The sequence below is a fragment of the Hyperolius riggenbachi genome, chromosome 5 (genome assembly GCF_040937935.1).
Source record: "Hyperolius riggenbachi isolate aHypRig1 chromosome 5, aHypRig1.pri, whole genome shotgun sequence".
Taxonomy (NCBI): domain Eukaryota; kingdom Metazoa; phylum Chordata; class Amphibia; order Anura; family Hyperoliidae; genus Hyperolius; species Hyperolius riggenbachi.
Genome location: NC_090650.1, coordinates 257,884,548 through 257,905,027, shown reverse-complemented (window position 1 = coordinate 257,905,027; position 20,480 = coordinate 257,884,548).

Below are 20,480 nucleotides of genomic sequence, written 5' to 3'. Positions count from 1 at the left end.
CAATCACCCCCTGTCACTGCCACCCATCAATCACCCCCTGTCACTGCCACCAATCAATCAGCCCCTAACCTGCCCCTTGCGGGCAATCTGATCACCCACCCACACCAATAGATCGCCCGCAGATCCGACATCAGATCACCTCCCAAGTGCAGTGTATACATCTCTTCTCTCCTCTAAACACCCACTAATTACCCATCAATCACCCCCTATCACCACCTGTCACTGTTACCCATCAGATTAGACCCTAATCTGCCCCTTGCGGGCACCCAATCACCCGCCCACACGCTCAGATTGCCCTCAGACCCCCCCTTATCAATTCGCCAGTGCAATATTTACATCTGTTATTCCCTGTAATAACCCACTGCTCACCTGTCAATCACCTATCAATCACCCCCTGTCACTGCCACCCATCAATCACCCCCTGTCACTGCCACCCATCAATCAGCCCCTAACCTGCCCCTTGCGGGCAATCTGATCACCCACCCACACCAATAGATCGCCCGCAGATCCGACATCAGATCACCTCCCAAGTGCAGTGTTTACATCTCTTCTCTCCTCTAAACACCCACTAATTACCCATCAATCACCCCCTATCACCACCTGTCACTGTTACCCATCAGATTAGACCCTAATCTGCCCCTTGCGGGCACCCAATCACCCGCCCACACGCTCAGATTGCCCTCAGACCCCCCCTTATCAATTCGCCAGTGCAATATTTACATCTGTTATTCCCTATAATAACCCACTGATCACCTGTCAATCACCTATCAATCACCCCCTGTCACTGCCACCCATCAATCACCCTCTGTCACTGCCACCCATCAATCAGCCCCTAACCTGCCCCTTGCGGGCAATCTGATCACCCACCCACATCAATAGATCGCCCGCAGATCGGACATCAGATCACCTCTTAAGTGCAGTGTTTACATCTCTTCTCTCCTCTAAACACCCACTAATTACCCATCAATCACCCCCTATCACCACCTGTCACGGTTACCCATCAGATTAGACCCTAATCTGCCCCTTGCGGGCACCCAATCACCCGCCCACACCTCAGAACGTCCTCAGACCCCAGCCCTGATCACCTCGCTAGTGCATTGCTTGCATCTATTTCCCCCCTCTAATCACACCTTGAGACACCCATCAATCACCTCCTGTCACCCCCTAGCACACCTACCCATCAGATCAGGCCCTAATTTGCCCTGTGTGGGCTCCTGATCACTCGGCCAAACCCTCAGATCCCCCTCAGACCCCCTTCCGATCACCTACCCAGTGCATTGATTGCATCTATTTTCCCCTCACCGGTTCCACAAAATTTGCCCCCTCATAGACCACCTGTCATCAAAATTTGCAGATGCTTATACCCCTGAACAGTCATTTTGAGAAATTTGGTTTCCAGACTACTCACAGTTTTGGGCCCATAAAATGCCAGGGCAGTATAGGAACCCCACAAGTGACCCCATTTTAGAAAGGAGACACCCCAAGGTATTCTGTTAGGTGTATGATGAGTTCATAGAAGATTTTATTTTTTGTCAAAAGTTAGCGGAAATTGGATTTTTATTGTTTTTTTCACAAAGTGTCATTTTTCACTAACTCGTGACAAAAAATAAAATCTTCTATGAACTCACCATACCCCTAACGGAATACCTTGGGGGTGTCTTCTTTCTAAAATGGGGTCACTTGTGGGGTTCCTATACTGCCCTGGCATTTTAGGGGCCCTAAACCGTGAGGAGTAGTCTAGAAAACAAATGCCTCAAAATGACCTGTGAATAGGACGTTGGGCCCCTTAGCGCACCTAGGCTGCAAAAAAGTGTCACACATGTGGTATCGCCATACTCAGGAGAAGTAGTATAATGTGTTTTGTGGTGTATTTTTACACATACCCATGCTGGGTGGGAGAAATCTCTCTGTAAATGGACAATTGTGTGTAAAAAAAATCAAAAATGTGTCATTTACAGAGATATTTCTCCCACCCAGCATGGTTATATGTAAAAATACACCACAAAACACATTATACTACTTCTTCTGAGTACGGCGATACCACATGTGTGACACTTTTTTGCAGCCTAACTGTGCTAAGGGGCCCAAAGTTCAATGAGTACCTTTAGAATTTCACAGGTCATTTTGAGACATTTGGGTTCAAGACTACTCCTCACGGTTTAGGGCCCCTAAAATGCCAGGGCAGTATAGGAACCCCACAAGTGACCCCATTTTAGAAAGAAGACACCCCAAGGTATTCTGATAGGTGTATGATGAGTTCATAGAAGATTTTATTTTTTGTCACAAGTTAGCGGAAATTGATATGTATTGTTTTTTTTTTCACAAAGTGTCATTTTCCGCTAACCTGTGACAAAAAAAAAAATCTTCTATGAACTCACCATACTCCTAACAGAATACCTTGGGGTGTCTTCTTTCTAAAATGGGGTCACTTGTGGGGTTCCTATACTGCCCTGGCATTTTAGGGGCCCTAAACCGTGAGCAGTAGTCTAGAATCCAAATGCCTCAAAATGACCTGTGAATAGGACGTTAGGCCCCTTAGCGCACCTAGGTTGCAAAAAAGTGTCACACATGTGGTATCGCCGTACTCAGAAGAAGTAGTATATTGTGTTTTGGGGTGTATTTTTACACATACCCATGCTGGGTGGGAGAAATCTCTCTGTAAATGGACAATTGTGTGTAAAAAAAATCAAACAATTGTCATTTACAGAGATATTTCTCCCACCCAGCATGGGTAAGCGTAAAAATACACCCCAAAACACATTATACTACTTCTCCTGAGTACGGCGGTACCACATGTGTGGCACTTTTTTGCACCCTAAGTGCGCTAAGAGGCCCAAAGTCCAATGAGTACCTTTAGGATTTCACAGGTCATTTTGCGACATTTGGTTTCAAGACTACTCCTCACGGTTTAGGGCCCCTAAAATGCCAGGGCAGTATAGGAACCCCACAAATGACCCCATTTTAGAAAGAAGACACCCCAAGGTATTCCGTTAAGAGTATGGTGAGTTCATAGAAGATTTTATTTTTTGTCACAAGTTAGCGGAAAATGACACTTTGTGAAAAAAAACAATTAAAATCAATTTCCGCTAACTTGTGACAAAAAAATAAAAATCTTCTATGAACTCACCATCCTCCTAACGGAATACCTTGGGGTGTATTCTTTCTAAAATGGGGTAATTTGTGGGGTTCCTATACTGTCCTGGCATTTTAGGGGCCCTAAACCGTGAGGAGTAGTCTTGAAACGAAATTTCTCAAAATGACCTGTGAAATCCTAAAGGTACTCATTGAACTTTGGGCCCCTTAGCGCAGTTAGGGTGCAAAAAAGTGCCACACATGTGGTATCGCCGTACTCAGGAGAAGTAGTATAATGTGTTTTGGGGTGTATTTTTCCACATACCCATGCTGAGTGGGAGAAATATCTCTATAAATAGACAATTGTGTGTAAAAAAAATAAAACAATTGTCATTTACGGAGATATTTCTCCCACCCAGCATGGGTATGTGTAAAAATACACCCCAAAACACATTATACTACTTCTCCTGAGTACGGCAATACCACATGTGTGGCACTTTTTTGCAGCCTAACTGCGCTAAGGGGCCAAAAGTCCAATGAGCATCTTTAGGCTTTACAGGGGTGCTTTTTGGGCACCCCCCAAAATGCCAGGACAGTGAACACACCCCACAAATGACCCCATTTTGGAAAGTAGACACTTCAAGGTATTCAGAGAGGAGCATAGTGAGTCCGTGGCAGATTTCATTTTTTTTTGTCGCAAGTTAGAAAAAAAATGGAAACTTTTTTTTTTTTTTTTTTGTCAGAAAGTGTCATTTTCCGCTAACTTGTGACAAAAAATAAAATCTTCTATGAACTCACCATGCCTCTCACTGAATACTTTGGGATGTCTTCTTTCCAAAATGGGGTCATTTGGGGGGTATTTGTACTATCCTGGAATTTTAGCCCCTCATGAAACCTGACAGGTGCGCAGAAAAGTCAGAGATGCTTGAAAATGGGAAAATTCACTTTTGGCACCATAGTTTGTAAACGCTATAACTTTTACCCAATCCAATAAATATACACTGAATGGTTTTTTTTTTTATCAAAGACATGTAGCAGAATAACTTTCGCGCTCAAATGTATAGGAAATTTTACTTTATTTGAAAAATGTCAGCACAGCAAGTTAAAAAAGTCATTTTTTTGCCAAAATTCATGTCTTTTTTGATGAATATAATAAAAACTAAAACTCGCAGCAGCAATCAAATAGCAGCAAAAGAAAGCTGTATTAGTGACAAGAAAAGGAGGTAAAATTCCTTTAGGTGGTAGGTTGTATGACCGAGCAATAAACCGTGAAAGCTGCAGTGGTCTGAATGGAGAAAAAGGCTCTGGTCCTTAAGGGGCGAAAAGACTGTGGTCCTCAAGTGGTTAATATGTATTTCTAAAAAAAAAAAAAAAAATCTTCTAACGTTTGGTATAAAAAATATAAGATGCGTACATGTTAAAAATGTTATCAGTATGTATGAATGTTTTCACAGATTGTTTCTGTGTACTATTCCGTTTGTAATTACATCTGTAATTAGAAAAGCTAATCTATTATAAGAATAGAATTTTGGCACAGTTCCATTTAAACACTGTTAAAATTTACTCTGTTGTATTTCTTCATTATGAACCATTCCGCGCCATGAATTTGTAGTGACATGTTCAACAAGAGAGGCTTAAGCTGGCCAAACACTTATAGATCTCCATCCAATGTTCCAGAACAATTGGATTCTTTATAAAAGGAATCGGTTCAGAAGAATTTGAATCCTACCATACACTGTGCATGAATTTCCAATAGATTCCAGCAGGGAATCTATTCAAAATCGATCAAGGCTTGGCTGCACTGTTCAATGCAGTTCGAAGCTATGGACCATCCATCTGCCAATGCTCTTGCCCTGCCCTGATTGTTTGAAATTTTCCATCCTGTCTGATAGATACTTAGAGTGATTTATAGTCAAAATTGATCACAAATCAATCGATCTGACATTTTGGGGAATCGAATTAGAAAATCGCTGAGTGTATGGCCACACTTAGGTAAAAAAAATCCCTCATAGTAGCTTTCTCATTTAGAACACCATAAGATGACGAGTTGAGCACTGTATTTTTAAAAAGAGAAGTGCAGTAACACAGCTATGGTTCTAGCTTGTATGCAAACTTGGGAGAAGACCCTGCCAAGAGCAAACTGTGCTTACAGTTGTAACTGTTAGGCAGTATTCACACTTATTAAAAATCTTGTGAAAATGAAAAAGTGAAAATCAACGTAGAATCACATTTATGTTTAAAAATAGTGCAATTGCGTTTGTGATTTCACATGCACTAAAAAAACCTTTTACTTTGCAGCCTATATTCACACATTGCATATGAATTCTCACTGACTTTCAGTAGCTACTCTGACAGAAATGTGCATGAAACAGGACAAAGAAACAGAAATGTGAAAACACATGCGAAAAACGTTCTATTTTCCTCACTGAACAGTGCGAACCCTGTCTTAGAAAGGGTCACATGATCATGAGAAGCCATTGGAAACATAGCGGGACAGTTGGCGATACTGGATCTTCAGCTCATGAAACTAAATCTGATTGTTTTAAAGTGGCCATTGATCAAATCATATTGAGTATGTGTTCCCTTTCCGTTCCCGACCGATCGCTCGGGAAATTGGACCATTAGTGGCCCCATTTAATCCTATTTAGACCTGCACAGGGGTCTAGTCCTGGGAAAAGAAGTGAGTGGACTCACTTGGAAAACCCCTGATACGCGTGGTCATGCATAACGTGGGTGTGGTCAAGCATAACGTGGGCGTGGTCATGGGTAAGGCCAAATATACATGACCTTAGCAGTGATGTAAAAGGTCTGCCGAGGAAGTTTGAGCTCTGCCGTAGTGTATCCCCCAAAAATAGATGTAATCTGACAGCATTTCACCAAAAAGACACATAATCTGGTAAAAGTTCCTCCAAAATACAGATAATATGGAAGTGGTTCCCCCAAAATAGACAATGTGGCAGCAGCAGTTCCCCCAACATACACATGATTTGGAAGCAGTTCCCCAAAATACGCAAAACCTGGCAGCGGATCACCCAAAATACACGTAACACCCAAGAGACATATAATCTGGCAGTAGTGGTCCCCCAAACATACACAATCTGGCAGCAGTTCCTCAAAATACACGTAATCTGGCAGCAGCCGTTCCCCTAACATACACATAATCTGGCAGCTGTTCCCCAAAATACATAACAGCGGTTCCACAAAAATGCAGATAATCTGACAGCAGTTCCCCCAAAATAGGTACCCCCAGCATAGCTAGCCAGGTCTATAGGTGTCCCCAGTATAAGTAGCCATGAGTATAGTAGTCCCCAGTATATGTAGCTAGAGGTATAGTTGCCTAGTATATGTAGCCAGGGGTATATGTGCCCAGTATATGTAACCAGGGGTATATATCCCTAGTATATGTAGCCAGTGGTATATGTGCCCAGTATATGTAGCCAGGGGTATATGTGCCCAGTATATATAGCCAGGGGTATATGTGCCCAGTATATGTAGCTAGAGGTATATGTGCCCAGTATATGTAGCCAGGGGTATATGTGCCGAGTAAATATAGCCAGGGGTATATGTGCCCAGTATATATAGCCAGGGGTATATGTCCCCAGTATATGTAGGCAGGTGTATATGTGCCCAGTATATGTAGCTAGAGGTATATATGCCCAGTATATATAGCCAGGGGTATATGTGCCCAGTATATATAGCCAGGGGTATATGTGCCCAGTATATATAGGCAGGGGTATATGTGCCCAGCATATATAGGCAGGGGTATATGTGCCCAGTATATATAGCCAGTGGGATATGTGCCCAGTATATATAGCCAGTGGGATATGTGCCCAGTATATATAGGCAGAGGTATATGTGCCCAGTATATGTAGCCAGTGGGATATGTCCCCAGTATATGTAGGCAGGGGTATATGTGCCCAGTATATATAGCCAGTGGTATATGTGCCCAGTATATATAGGTAGGGGTATATGTGCCCAGTATATATAGGCAGGGGTATATGTGCCCAGTATATATAGCCAGTGGGATATGTGCCCAGTATATATAGCCAGTGGTATATGTGCCCAGTATATATAGGTAGAGGTATATGTGCCCAGTATATGTAGCCAGTGGGATATGTGCCCAGGTAGCCAGTTGTGCCCCCAGCAGATGGGGAGCAGCGCAGAGAAGGAGAGCTATGGGGACAGCGGGGAAGGGCGGATGTCTCCCCCCCTTCCCTCACCTTCGTGCTCCCCTTCCTGCCTCTCCCCTCCGGTGTTTTCAAATGTCGGGCCGGCGTCTAAAGTGGGCAGAGACTTACCGCGTTCCAGCCGCAAGGGACGCTCCGCTCTGTGTGCGGCTAGCCTGGTCTTCTAGCCGCACACAGAGCAGAGCGTCCCTTGCGGCTGGAAGAAGGCGGTAAGTCTCCGCCCACTTTAGCCGCCAGCCCGACATTTGAAAACACCGGAGGGGAGAGGCAGGAAGGGGAGCACGAAGGTGAGGGAAGGGGGGGGAGACGTCCGCCCTTCCCCGCTGTCCCCATAGCTCTCTTTCTCTGCGCTGCTCCCCTCCACACAAGCCAGGGTGGACGGTGTCCACTCTGAAAAAAGCAGGTGGACGCCGTCCACCCGCGTCCATGCAGGACTCAACCTCTGGACCTGCACCTGACAGACAGTTTGCTCATTTATAAATATCTGGGGACTTGCTGTTCATATTAAAAGAAGAAGCACATTTACAGTGCATATATAGTAAGCAATTCTTTGTAGTGCAGATTACTGTTTACTATGGTGAAAGAAATGGCAGATCATTTATATGAGGCAATCAAATCAAGAAATTATCAGTCAAATGATCACATTTGAACACCCTTTCCCATCAGGGCCGGATTTCTGGAAAGGCCAGGAAGGCCACGGCCTAGGGCGATAAATTAGATAAGATAAGAAGGGCGGCATGTCTTGGAGAGAGAAGAGGTCATATGTCAAATAAATCATCTTTTCTGGACCCGCAGCGCAGCCATCCAGCGCCCTGCTCTGCACTAATAGCTGAATTCCAGAGTTCCCCAAACCCTGCATCTCTCCCTCACTTCCTGATGTGTTAAAACAATCAGGATCAATCATAACGGTCACCTGATAATCCATTCCTTTCTTTGTATGATAGACTTACAGATCGATGTGAGAAATACCAGAGATTTACATTACAAAGCAGATAGAACTAAGTTCCTCTGAGTTTTAATGCAGGCATTCCCAAACATCAGTGAGCTCTGCTAGTTTCTTCACCTATTTTACAGCTTTGACACTGACCCCAGCAGTTGTTAATTTATCTAATCCTAATTTATGACTGTTTTTCTTTTTTTTTCCTAGTAGCAGTGGTCCCTTCTCTTTCTTAGTTAACTCTTTTCTGACTCATTTTCTGTCCTCCAGCTCCTACCATCTATGAGACTGCAGGATAAAAAATGCTGTTTTCTTCCCTTTCATTGCTAAACTGTCATTTTAAATGACACCTGAGCAGTGGTGCCCATCCAATATTTGGGTATCCGAACTACCCAGATAATCTGAACATTTTCCACTATCCGAACTTTGAATAGAAATTCGGATATTTTTTAAAATCTGAATAGCACTATCCGAGCAAACTCGAATTTCCCATCTGAGAGAGAGAGGGATTTTAAGTCCCCACATCATTAAAAAACATGATGCTACATGCCTCATTTACCCTAAAAAAAGTTTTAAAGGCAATTTAAATAAGCCTTCTTCAGACTTTGTTCCCGTATATATTGCCAATATGTTAGAGCACACCACCATATGTACATTCAGCATTCAAAAGAGATGCATACATTTTTCAGCAAATATAAATAAATGTCATTCAGATGCTTTAAAGTGGAGCTGAACTCTTGCACAGGACAGAAGGAAAACAGAGAAATGTACCCTGTATGTATTTAGAGAGCCTGTCTAATTCCCCCTCCTCTGTGTCACAAGTTGTAATTTGATCTCTACACTGTGAGTGTCACCTGACTGCCACAACAGCTAAGCTCATTTGAAAGCACAGGATGTTAAAAATATGTCTGTTTCCATTAAAGCAGGAAGTAGACACACTGCAGAGTTATTGCAGGATTTGTATCAGCTGTAACAAAAATGTTTTTATTGAAAGGTTATGTTGTTGCGTATCTTTTAGAGCAGAGAGGAAGTTCTGAGTTCAGGTCCACTATAATTACAACAGAACATCCAAAGTGGGTCTTAACCTGCCTGGCGTTCTATTAAGATCGCCAGGCAGGCTGCGGGAGGGTTTTTTTTTAATAAAAAAAAAACTATTTCATGCAGCCAACTGAAAGTTGGCTGCATGAAAGCCCACTAGAGGGCGCTCCGGAGGCGATCTTCCGATCGCCTCCGGCGCCCAGAATAAACAAGGAAGGCCGCAATGAGCGGCCTTCCTTGTTTTGCTTATATCGTCGCCATAGCGACGAGCGGAGTGACGTCATCGACGTCAGCCGACGTCGTGACGTCAGCCGCCTCCGATCCAGCCCTTAGCGCTGGCCGGAACTTTTTGTTCCGGCTGCGCAGGGCTCAGGCGGCTAGGGGGGCCCTCTTTCGCCGCTGCTCGCGGCGAATCGCCGCAGAGCGGCGGCGATCAGGCAGCACACGCGGCTGGCAAAGTGCCGGCTGCGTGTGCTGCTTTTTATTTCAGCCAAATCGGCCCAGCAGGGCCTGAGCGGCAGCCTCCGGCGGTACTGGACGAGCTGTGCTCGTCCAGACCGCCCAGCAGGTTAATAGGATGTTTGCTACTTACCTGTTCTCTGTTTTGGATGGGCTTCTCTCCATTGCACTGCCCTGCCAGTTGCCACCTGTTGGTGGCTCCAACTGCAGTCAGTCACACAGAGGACAAAGAAGCAGCGCATGCTCTGTCCACTCGTGCTCCCTGTAATTTCTCGCTCCTGCCCGAATGTCAGGTACAGTGTTGTGCATTCTTGACAAGTACCGGTCATACATCAGCGTCATTTCTCAAGTATGCATGCCCAGAACACTATCGGCTGCTGTGCACATTCGGGCATTATTTGTTGAATGGGGGGCAGAGCAGCACAACTGAGATGAGCCCATTCAAACCAATGATCGCTAGTCAGAGTGTTGGACAATTTTTTTTTTTTTTGGGGGGGGGGGGGGGGGGGTGGCGCTTGGTGACAGCAGGCCTAGGGCACTGGAAAGTACAAATCCGGCTGTCTAGGAGCCAATGTACCAGATGATTTTATATCACTTTGACATAGCTTTTCAGATCTTTAATTGAAAATAAGAATATGGGACTCCAGGTAAGTTCCATACAAGATTAGCTCTTTAAAAGCTACTATTTATCACATGTGTTTCTTTTCACTCTAAGTTTGCTTTAAAGAGAACCTGAACTGAAAATTAAAAGTCAAAATAAACATAAACACATCATACTTACATACCTTCCAACTTTTTGAGATGAGAAAGAGGGGCACTTAAGCCACGCCCCTTCCACACCCCTGATCACGCCCCTGGCACACCCCTAGTCATGAATACTGTAACAATTTTACAAGAAAAATATGTTGTTTTATAACTCAAATGACACCATTCCTTTCTATCTGATTCATTTTCCTTTGTATTAACATTGGAAAATTAGAAATATATCAATTTAAAGGATGGGAATAAAGTTTAGAGTCAATCAAACACATTTTTCAGCAGATAAATATATATATATTTACATAGAAAGAGGGACAAAGTCCTGAAAGAATAGAATCCAGAAGGTCCGCACACTCAAGGAATAAACTTCCAAGTTTTATTCAGACAATATGACAAAGTTCTATTCCAAATACCAACGATTCGTTTCGGGGCCCCGTGGGGTCCCCTTTGTCAAGGCAACACAAACAGAATGGTGACCTTGTGTTGCCTTGACAAAGGCATATTGTCTGAATAAAACTTGGAAGCTTATTCCTTGAGTGTGTGGACCTTCTGGATTCTACTGTTTGACTTATATGGGTCCTTGAACCTCAACCGTGGTGTGCAATCTTACATCAACCTAAAGTCCTGAAAGAGGGGCAAATGGGGAGGAAAGAGGGACAGAGGGACATGGCTCCCAAAGAGGGACTGTCCCTCCAAAAGATGGACAGTTGGGAGCTATGTACTTACCTCCTGTTTAGTCTACTCCTCAATCTCTTTCTCCTCTCCTGCATCCAGTTTGTCCACTGTGATCAATAGAATTCTCTGTCCTCCATTTTGAAAATGGAGTTTCCTGGTCAAACTGTTAAACTGTAATATTGCCACTTGAGCTATAGGGAAACATGGGACATTACCTTGCACATTCAGTTGTACCTGACAGCAGCTGATATACAACTGACAGCAACTGGTATATTTCATTTCTGACAAATTCTTATCAGAACTGGAAGGATCACTTTAAGAAGAAAATGGTGAGCTTCTGAGAGGAACAGACGGTGAAGTAAGTAAGTATGTAATATTAATTTGCAGCTACACCATGTGTTTATTTTAAATAATTATCACCTAAATACCACTTGATGGCAGATATTTTTATAGAACCAAGGCACTCCCTGCCAGACCCTAAGATGCATAGTAAGTATACCTGGAGCATACTGAATACTGCTTGGTAGGACAGCCCCATAAACAACATAGACTAAAGACTTGGATAGAGGGAACAGTGGGAAGATATGTTTTAAAACATGTTCTTGGTGAATAAGGTTCGTTTGTGGAAAGAGACATTGGGGCTGATATACAAAGCTGCAGGTATTCAGGTTACAGCCAGCCACAGTGATCAAGACAAAATCCTTGATGAACTGGCAAGGCTTTGCTGATTAGGAAGTGCTGGACTAAAGGTGGCCACACACCATACAGTTTTTTAAATATCTGTTCAATTTAAGAATTGCAATACATTTTTCTGACTGATTGTAAAATTTCAAAAATCTGACCAGTGTACCACACACCTACTGTATGTTCAATTTTCCCCCAGTCATGATAAAAGTGATTGGTAACTCTGAAAAAATTGCTAGGGTGTGTATATTAATAAACTGACAATCCAACACACACCATGCAATCTTTGAAGAAGAAAAATATATGGCATGCCGGATCGATTAAAATCGAAGAAAACGGGAAATCCGATCAAATTTTTCAGTCGAATGAAAAAAAAAGCTTTCAATGTTTTCGGAAGATCCGATCGTTTTTTATCAAATTGCAGTATCGTGTGTGGCCACCTTAAGGCTAACGAGATCACCCTTAAGTCAGTAAGTCCAGAAAACGACACAAGTAGAGCAACAAAGTATTTCAGCCGAAGCTATAGATCCTCACCAGTCAACACTGATGCAAAGACACAGTCCCAAGATCAAATCCGGGAAGCTTCATGGCAGCATTTTTTGTCAGGAACCTGTTTCAAGTTTTTGGGTTTTTTTCTGCATTAAGTATAAGTAACACTTTAACATCCAAACCGTAGCTAGAGCCTGCTATTTCCACTTGCGCAACATCTCCAAGATCCGGCCTTTCCTGACCCCAGACACTGCCAAACTCCTTGTCCACGCCCTCATTATCTCCCGCCTGGACTACTGCAACTCCCTCTTGTCAGGCCTTCCTCAAAACCGCATCGCCCCCCTAAAATCCATCATGAACACAGCAGCCAGACTCATCTACTCCTCCCACCGCTCTGTCTCCACGACTCCCCTACGCAAATCCCTTCATTGGCTTCCAATTCACTTCAGAATCAGCTTCAAGATCCTATGTTTGGCATACAAATCCACACACAAGTCCTGCCCAACCTACATCTCTGAACTGGTCAGCAGATATACACCTGGCCGTCCACTTCGCTCCTCCAACGACCTCCTCTTAACCACCCCACGCATCTCGCACTCCCATGCACGACTGCAGGACTTCACTAGAGCTGCCCCCATCCTGTGGAACTCTCTCCCACTGCCTGTCAGGCTCGCTCCCACCTTCAACACCTTCAAAAAAGCACTAAAAACTCACTTCTTCAAGGAGGCCTACATCAACTCAACACTGCCCTAATCCTTTCTGCCAATAACTACTTGCTGCACCCCCTCCTCTTGTGTCACCAACCCCTCCCTCTAGATTGTAAGCCTTTGGCAGGGCCTTCTCCCCTTGTGTATCTTACTTGATTGTGTGCACTTTACCCAGAATTTGGAACTGGTAATTTTTACCACTACCACTCCAGTTTATGATCTGGTATGTACTACTATCTGCATTGTGTGGTGTATCTTATTGCTATTACCTGTATTGTTGTATCTATGGTCTGTTACCTGTATTGTTCTGTCACCCCAGTTATCATTGTCTGTAATCCTATTTATTGTACAGTGCTGCGTAATATGTTGGCGCTATATAAATCAAATAAATAATAATAATAATAATAATAATATGTTTGCTTTATTTTTTCTAAGTAAACATTGTGAGGGTATATTCCTTTAGGGCATTTTTACAGTACAAAATGTACACATACAAGTCAGAAACATTCCAGAACAGGTAAAATATAAAAAAAAATAAAACAACTGCTGTGAATTACTAACAATAATAACATATTTTTTTCCTAGGAAAGCTTAGAAAAGGGAGCCATTATCCTAACAAATCTTAAACACGCATCACGGCATCACGGACGCCAGAGTGAGCTGCACAACGCGGCTCACTCTGACGTCCACATAGAAGAGCACCAGGCGTCGCGTTAGGTGCACGTTATGCGACCTTGGTGTGCAAGTAGCCTTAGTAGGCTAGTGCAAGTAGCCTTAGTGCACATCTAAAGTTTTGGATGAGCTAATGGTGGCCCAATGTCTCCAAGTAATCAACTTACAGGAGTGCACAGAGTGGGTAAATCTTTTAGTCTGGCTATTGTGCATACTTGCAAGTTGCAAAATAGTAATTGCAGTTTATTGTCTAATATGCCAGCTGTATGCCTTCTAAATAGATGAATACAGCTCATTTTGAGAATTGTGGAACAGTTTCTACATCTTTTAGATGAGAAATACTGTAGCATATCAGTGTAAATGTTACAAAATGGCCTCTCCATCACTAAAAAAAACAAACAGACCTTTGAATCCCAGGATCCTCAAAGTGTACCTACCTCACAAAAAGAACTATTCATTGATCAAAATCTGTTTGTCATGATTTTCTTAGAAAAAAGTGAGAAAAAAGTTACTGTGAACAGGGACGGCAGAGAAAAGAGTCTGTTGCCCCTTTCCCTGCCATTGTCAATATGGTATCTTATGCATGGTAAATGACCACATCCGCTGCAGACACTGCATAGCCACCTTGTGCTCATGACACAAATGTTTTACATCTGCTGAAATTTGCCACTGTGTTTTGTCTCCACCCCCACTGTCACAGCGTGTGGCGTCCTTTGTCCATACTGCCGGGGGCGGGGCTGATTGGGAGAACTTTACTAGTGACGCACGCAGGTACTGGCACAGCACATGGATGCGGTGTCAATGTGACCTGCTGCGCTGCAGTGATGTGTGCAGCCATAGAGACCAGGTCATCCCTTGATGAGCACGTGGTGGCCCCCCTGAGAATGGTGGCCCTGTGCATCTGCACAGATGGCACATGCCTAAGGCTGCCCCTGTTGTGTATCTTTTAGTAACTGAATATATATTTGGATGCAAGATGCAGCTATTTCCTCATACATGATGTTAAACAACTGAAAAATAAGACATTGATGTAATTACACATATGCTGTACTCATCAGTGAAGGCAGGTTAATAAACAGGGTTACTTTGACTGAAGAGACAAAAGTATAAAGTAATTCTATCATGATGGTATTTGCAAGTGAGTCCATAAGGCTGAACAGTAAAAGCAGCACCATTCGATGCTAGCTGCCTGACTTGCTATTAGAAATGGCCCGAACCTCCGATTTTCGGTTCTTTTTTCGGTTCGCAAACCATATGGTTGGCAAAAGTTTGCATGTTCGCGAACGTTTGCGGAGATTCGCGAACCACGTTCGCGAACCTCCGCAAACGTTCGGGAACATGCAAACTCATGCAAACTTTTGCCAACCGCAATAGACGTCAATGGGGAGGCAAACTAGAAACAATTATGCTGGCCATAAAAGTGATGGAAAAGATGTTTCAAGGGGTCTAACATCTGAGTTTTTGCATGGGGGAGTGGGATACAAAGCAGCGTTGATGCAAAGCAGCGTTTTAAGGGCAGAAATTAGATTGAATGCTAAATTGGAGGCCTAAAGTGCTTTAAAACATCTTGCATATGTATACATCAATCAGGGAGTGTAATTAGAGTACCGCTTCACAATGACAGACCAAACTCACTGTGTAACGCACCGCAAACAGCTGTTTGTGTTGTGCCGGCCGTGCTGGACTGGTACGCACCATGGCGAGAGTGCAGGCGATACCGGTTTTCAAGCCCATATGGTCGCCAGGCTGAAGTAGCTCAATAACAGAACAACTGTGACTGTCCAGCTGATCGAATTTGGTCTGTCCACAATGAAGCAACAACCTTATTATCTTTGGTGTGCCACCCCCCGAGACACTCATATAGCCGTCGGTCATTGCTTCATTGTGATACGCAAGCCCCTTCACCATGGCAAGGTAACGATCACGAAGGGGAATTGACACAAGTACATGTCTTTTGTTTTGTTGTTGCAGCCGCAGTGCAACCAGAAAAATTAGGCAGGCATGTACACGCACCAGAAAAATTATTATAACGCCTTAAAAATTCAGAAATCCACCTGGAGTCCTGGACCCTGTTGGTGGCGGCGGAGAAGGTAGTCAAGTGACCAGCAGGCAGAGATGCTGTGTGGGGACCGACTTAGTCATGGGGCAGGCAGTCACACGGCATGCAGGCAGAGATGCTGTGTGCGGGGACTGACTTAGTCTTCGGGCGGGCAGTAGCCCTCCGGGATCCATGCCTCATTCATTTTGATAAAGGTGAGGTACTGAACACTTTATTGACTTAGGCGACTTCTCTTCTCAGTGACAATGCCTCCAGCTGCGCTGAAGGTCCTTTCTGACAGGACGCTTGAGGCAGGGTGATACAGAAGTTGGATGGCAAATTGTGACAGCTCTGGCCACAGGTCAAGCCTGCGCACCCAGTAGTCCAAGGGTTCATCGCTACTCCCAGTGTCTACATCCACACTTAAGGCCAGGTAGTTGGCTACCTGCCGGTCCAGGCGTTGGTGGAGGGTGGATCCGGAAGTGCTAAGGCGAGGCGTTGGACTTAAGAATGTCCGCATGTCCGACATCACCATGAGATCGTTGAAGCTTCTTGACCTTCCCTGCGTGGACATGGGAGGAGGATTACTGGCAGTGGTACCTTTATTCCATTGTGCTGTGACATCACCCTTAAACGCATTGTAAAGCATAGATGCCAGCTTGTTCTGCAGGTGCTGCATCCTTTCTGCCTTCTAGTGATTTAGAAACATCTCCGCCACTTTGTGCCTATACCGAGGGTCTAGTAGCGTGGCCACCCAGTACAATTCATTTCCCTTGAGTTTTGTTAAATTGGGGTCCCTCAACAGGCTGGACAGCATGAAAGATGCTATCCACACAAAGTTGGATGCAGACGTACTATCCATCTCCTCTTGCTCTTACTCAGTGATGTCAGCTAAGTTCTCCTCCCCCCAGCCACGAACAATACCACGGGAAAGTTGAGCAGCACAAGCCCCCTACGACACCTGCTGCGGTTGTTCTTCTGCCACATCCTCCTCCTCCAAAACAACACCTTCCTCATCATCTGACTCCTCTTCCCCACACGACTCTTCCTCCTCCTCCTCCTCCCCCCTCAGTGCTGCCGCAGGTGTTGAGGAATCATCTGCTTCTGCTGAGAATTGATCCCACAACTCTTCCTCCTGTTCCCTTTCCTGTTCACGCTCCTCCACAGCTTGATCCACCACTCTACGCACGGCACGCTCCAGGAAGAAGGCATATGGGATCAAGTCGCTGATGAAGCCTTCACTGCGACTCACCAGCTTTGTCACCTCCTCAAACGGCCGCATGAGCCTGCAGGCATTTTGCATCAGTGTCCAGTACTTCGGCCAGAACATCCCCATCTCCCAAGACTGTGTCCTTTGACTGTAGTTGTAGAGATACTGTTTGACGGCTTTCTCCTGTTGTAGCAGGCGGTCGAACATCAGGAGGGTCGAATTCCAGCGAGTCGGGCTATCGCAAATCAAGTGTCTCACTGACAAGTTGTTTCTCCGAGAATATCGGCAAAGCGTGCCATGGGCGTGTAAGACCGCCTGAAATGCCCACACACCTTTTTGGACTGCTTTAGGACGTCCTGTAAGCCTGGGTACTTAGATACAAATATCTGAATTATGAGATTGAGCACATGTGCCATGCAGGGTACATGTGTCAACTTTCCCAAATTCAAAGCCGAAATGAGATTGCTGCCATTGTCACACACCACGTTGCCAATCTCCAGTTGGTGCGGGGTCAGCCACTGATCCACCTGTTTGTTCAGAGCAGCCAGGAGAGTGGCTCCAGTGTGACTCTCCGCTTTGAGGCAAGACATGTCTAAGATGGCGTGACACTGTCGTACCTGGCATGCAGCATAGGCCCTGGGGAGCTGGGGCTGTGTAGCTGGAGAGGAGATCGCAGCACCAGTAGAGTTGAACTGCCACTCAGCCAAGGAGGAGGAGGAGGATGACAGCGAAGAGGATGTAGCAGGAGAAGAGGAGGTGGCAGCAGGCCTGCCTGCAAGCCGTGGAGGTGTCACTAGGTCCACTGCACAGCCACGTACTCCCTGCTTGCCAGCAGTCACCAGGTTGACCTAACGGGCTGTGTAAGTAATGTACCTGCCCTGACCATGCTTGACATACCTGGCATCCATGGTCAGATGGACCCATGACCCAACGCTGTGTGCCAGAGATGACACCACTTGCCTCTCAACTTTATGGTACAGTTTGGGTATCGCCTTTTTGGAGAAATAATTGCGTCCTGTTATCTTCCACCGCGGTGTCCCAATGGCCACAATTTTTCGGAGGCCTCAGAGTCCACCAGCTGGTATGGTAACAGCTGGCGGTATAACAGTTCCGCCAAGTAGCTGTCAGACGCCGGGCAAGGGGGTGACTGGCAGACATTGGCTTTTTCCGCTCAAAGATTTCCCTCACGGACACCTGGCTACTGCTGTGGGCAGAGGAGCAGGAGCCGCTCAAGGTGAGAGGCGGAGTGGAGGAGGTTGGCTGTGATTGTGAAGGTGCAAGGGAGAAAGCGGCTGAAGAAGATGATGCACCTGAAGGAGGAAGAGGAGGAGGGTAGCTTTGCTTTTGTGTGCTGCTTTTGCTCAGGTGGTCTTCCCATTGCAGTTTGTGCCTTTTCAGCATGTGTCTTCGTAAGGCAGTTGTCCCTACGTTGGTGTTGGCCTTTCCACGGCTCAATTTTTGGTGGCAGAGAGTACAGATGGCGTTGCTCTGATCTTTGGCATACACACTAAAAAATGTCAACACTGCTGGGCCACCCTGGGGTGTGGGCACTATGGTGGCGTCAGTAGGGATGATCGGAAAGTGCAATTTACGATTCTGCGGAAATCCAGAATCCCGTCAGTACTAAATTCCATAACCGTTACCTTCCAGCGGTATTTCACGGAATTCCGTAATTTCAGTAATCTCATTTGAAACCTCTTTTTTTAAACATCGTAGGCCATGGGACCTAGTGGCTGTTCCACTGGTCATTTTTTTTTTTTTTTGTCGTAGGCCATGGGACCTAGAGGTGGTTCCATGGCAGTCATAAAAAAAATTTGTTTGCAGCAGCAGGAGTTGTCGTAGGCCAATTATTGTAGTCATCTTATTATTGTATTGTATCATTATCTTATGAATCAGTGAGATCCATGACTCGTTCATTTTTATGAACGTTAGTATGTCCACATTGTCTGTGGACAGATGGGTCCGTTGGTCGGTGACCACCCCACCTGCAGCGCTAAATACTCGCTCAGAAAGAACACTGGTGGCGGGGCATGCAAGAACCTCCAGTGCTTACTGAGCGAGTTCAGGCCAGGTATCCAGTTGTTTTGTCCAATACTCCATGGGGTCATCATCACTCTCCATATTGTGACCACTTTGTCCGCTGGTGGTGCTGCTGCTAGAAGGAGTATCTGGAATTGGCTGATAAAATTCCTTCAGCATACTCAGCAGGTTCACAGATTGGCTATTGGTGCTGCTGCTGGGAGTGGGACCACCAGACCTTTGCTGAGTGTGATGAGGCTTAGTAGCTTGGACCCAGGATACAGGTGCAGGAAACGCATCTTCTACCCAATGAAGAAGGGCATCCTGGATGTGGCTCATCCTGGCGTCTGCTTGGGAGGGGGGTATTAACTGGCGCATTTTCCCCTTGCCCCGGGGATCTAAGATGGTGGCCACCCACATGTTGAGCCTTGATTTTAGAGTTTTAATCCAGGGGTCCTTACGGAGGCACTGGAGCATATGTGCAGCCATAGGGAAGAGATGTCTGCCATTTATCACCTCTTCCTGGCTGTCAGAACTGTCGTCATGCTCCAGCTCCACATCATCTGAATCTTCTTCCCATCCCTGGACAATGGGCTCTTCTGCTTCCACAAGCTCTACCTCCTCATCCCGGACTGGAGCATGCTCACTCACTCCCCCACTTGACTGACCACTGTTCAGTAGGGCTTCCTCCCCCTGTTCGAGCAGTTTGTCAAGAGCCTTGTCCAGCATGAAGACTTCTTTCTGCATCCTGCACCTTCCGGGTGCTATCACCGCCCCCTTCCCTTCACTTCTCATCCTTTGAGGCCCATGTAATCCACCTGTACCAACCTCTCCCAGCCATCATTGTGGTCCTATATCACCCCCCCATCTGCCCCAACTTCACTCTTCCTGGACAACCTGGCCTCCTGGCTTCCCCACATCCTGTCATCTGACCTCCCCACCATCATACTCGGGGATTTCAACATACCTATCAATGAGCCTATCTCCACTGCTGCCAAGCAGCTACTCTCCCTCACCAAATCCCTTGGTCTCTCTCAGCACACAAATTCCGCCACCCACCGCGCTGGTCATACTCTTGACCTCATATTCTCAAAGTCCACCTCCCTCAGCAACCTGGACATTGCACCTTTCCCCATCTCTGACCATCACCTCCTCACCAACCAGAACAAGAAGTTCCCTAAAAAACCGCACCACTCAATGCATAATCACAGATATATAACATCTTTATTGAGCACAATTAAAAATAAAAACACTTAAAACCATCCATGCGGCGGCACTCTATGATAAATAACTGATATAATATATATAAATATGTTGACACAATGCCTACAAAATAGAATGTCCTATAAATAACAAATACAAAAATGTATGAAGACTGTATAACAGAATATAACAGTTAAAGACCCCTGTGTGAATAACTAGCTGCATGTGCACAAAGGTAAAAAGTGCATACTTAAGTGCATAGAGGATGGATCAGAAAAAGATAAGGACCATCCACAATGAGAAGTACAAGAAGTGAATTGCATGGAACAAG